We start from the raw sequence: 3,166 nt of genomic DNA on the forward strand, positions 1-3,166 counted from the left end.
CGCGGTACGAGCTGTCTTTTTGAATCCGTCTAAAAAAATAATCCGCCAAAACCTCTATGTCAACGACCTTTTTTTTTTACGATGGAAACGTTTTTGTCTGTAATTCAGTCGGTAACTACCGACAGAAATTTTCTGTCGGTATGTACTTCGGTAGTTCCGACTGAATTATGGACGGAATATAACCGTCGGTAATTTCAACCTCAAATTACCGACAAAAATATTCCGTCGATAAATCCATTGCTATTTAACGAATTTCTGGTAGTGATTCCCCTTTCTTCGTCATCCAGCAGCCGCCACCACCCCCTAAAAAAAACCCATAACTCTCATATCTTAATCTTTCATATTTTTATAAAAAATAAATTTTTCATCACTTTATAAAATTTTATAACTATATCTAGACTTATAGTGATATAACGAAACTTCAATAAGACTTTAATTTTCTTTTTCAAATCAAATAGTCACCTCCCCGACTCCCTTTCTCACACTAGATATTAAATCTTACCAGATATTAAATCTTTTCATACCATGTATGAGTTTTTTTTTTTTTTTTTTTTCTTGTCGATAAATCCATTGCTATTTAACGAAATCTTTTTTTTTTTTGTCGATCTCTTTCAACACTCTGTCTAGTGATCTTGAAAACTCTAATAAAATGGTTGGTAAGCTTAACTGTTTTAAATTTGAGCTTTTGCTTGCTCCGACAGTTTGAACTTCAGATTTATGTCTTCTAAATTTTTATCTCTTTCCTCGTGTTTTAGCCTGGGTCTCGTTCTTTGAGTATGCTTGTTCGTGCTGTTTTGTTGGATAAGAAGCCTGAAGAAGTTCCAACAGTAAGAATATACGCACCCGTTGCTACTGTTTATTTTCTCGGGCATTATTAGAAGCAAATTTGCATTTGGATTATATTAACGTTCTGTGAAATCCATGCTCAGATTATGAGGCTGTCAAGCTTCCCCAGTATTTCATTACAAGGAGCTCTCTATCTACAGTGTTTTTGTTGCTAAAGTTCAAATCTTCTTTCAGCCTTCCTGATCTTTCACGCTAGGTACTTTCTTCCACTGCTCATCTCTCATTTTCTTTAATGGGTTTTTTGTTTATTTTTTTTTTGCCCTTTTTTTCATCTGGGTTTCCGCTGTTGGCTTGAATCTATTGTGGGGTTTGGCTAAAAGTAGTGATTTTGTGATCAAGATCTGAACTTTGCTTAAGTAACATTTGATCATGCTGTCTTACAGGGTTTGTTTGAGAATGCATTATGTCAGTTGCTGACTTGATTGGTTTATTCGTTACTCTCTTTTTTTTCGGCGGCCCTTGAATCCTTTGTGCTTGTTTTTCATTTTTTTTTTTTTTATGGTCCTCGTTTTTGTGCTTCTTTTTTGTGAGAAATGGTTGCATGTTGAGTTGGTTTTGGTAGCTCTTAAGTTTGGTTCTTGTTCAATCTTTTTTTCAGTTTTGATCTTGAATTTCAGGTTTTAATATCAATGATAATGATAAGAAAGAACCAAAATGCAATATTCTTGTTATTTTGATGAACTTTTTGATTGGGATAATATGTACAATTAAAATTTATAATTTTTTACTTAAAGTGTTTTATATCTTATAATAAGATTATTTGTTATTTTTTAAAATTCTTTTGAAAACAATGTTTTATAATTTAGATTTTAATTTGGTGTGTGTATTATTTAAACAATGTAGGAGGAGTCCAAAACACAAATATTAAAAAGACTTGTAATATACTGAACACAATATTAGCATTAATAATTTAATATAAATGAACATTCAATGAAAAAAAATTAAATATATTATGAAATATTAAAACAAAATTAGATAATATTAATATCAATTATAAACCCATCAAAAAACCATTAGAAAACCCCAATAAAAACTCAAACAACAAATATAGGTTTTTTCAATTTTTATGTTCAAAATGATCTAGGCCAAACCGAAACTGGTTAGTTTGAATCAATTCCAGTTCGGTTCTAATTTTAATTTTTTAGCTTTTTAAAATTTTATTTTAATTATTTTTTAAATAAAAATCAAATCAAGTTAAAAACAATCACACACACAAAGACACACACTCATACGATATTATTAAATGCATCTGAAATTTTGGAGTGTTGAATTTATCCTTTGTGTTTTTTGGTTCCTTTGTTTATTTTACTTTTTAAAAAAAAAATCGTAATAATTTTTGAATTTTTATTTTTTGAGAAAAGACAATCTCAAAACAATGCGTTAATTGCTGAACATTGAAATATAGTTTCGAATTTTATTTTTTTAAAAAGAGTGAAAATCATGAAAATAGTGTATTTAAATAAAATTACTTGAATAGTTTTTTGTATATAAAAAAAAGACTTAATTAATGGTGGATGTCTATAGAGCATCGCCATGACCTTTTTATAGGCTCCATATTCTCCCATATAAAATCTAGATCATTAATCCTTGACACATATGTTACATGTCATTCTTATGTTGATTTTTTAGCCATTTGCATATGATGAATGTGATGTAATATGGTAACTGTTTTTTATGTTTTAAAAATATTTTTTAAAGATTTAAATTTTTTATTTTTTATTTTAAATTAATATTTTTAAATTATTTTAATGCACTAATATTAAAAATAATTTTTAAAAAATAAAAAATATTATTTTAATATATTTCTAAATAAAAAATACTTAAAAATATTATATTTATTCACCCATCCAATGAATATTTCTGTGTTCATTTACGAGAGTATTTAGAAATGCGGGCCAACTTGTATTTTTAAAAAATTCAATTTGTTTTGTTAAAAAAATTTTATTATGTTTAAATTTTTTTATATACTAATCTTAAAAATAATTTTAAAAAAAATTTAAAAAATAGTATTTTAATATATTTTAAAATAAAAATATTTTAAAAAACAATAAAAATCACGTTACCAAACATTCCTTTATTTCACAGCGAAGCCATTTCTTTGGCTAGCTCTACTAGCAAGCTGAGGTCAGTTTATGATCTAAACAATTGCTCCCACAATTCATATGATTGGACAAGGGATGGAAACATTCATTAATTAATACTTAAAAGTGTATTTTTATTAAAGTTTTATATCATCATTTTGCACTTGAAGTATCAATAACTCTTTAACTAAAGCATGTTTTATAATAACATATCTAATAATATAAGATACCTTTAATTT

The sequence above is a fragment of the Populus euphratica genome, unplaced genomic scaffold, assembly GCF_000495115.2.
Source record: "Populus euphratica unplaced genomic scaffold, PopEup_1.0 scaffold768.1, whole genome shotgun sequence".
Classification (NCBI taxonomy): Eukaryota; Viridiplantae; Streptophyta; class Magnoliopsida; order Malpighiales; family Salicaceae; genus Populus; species Populus euphratica.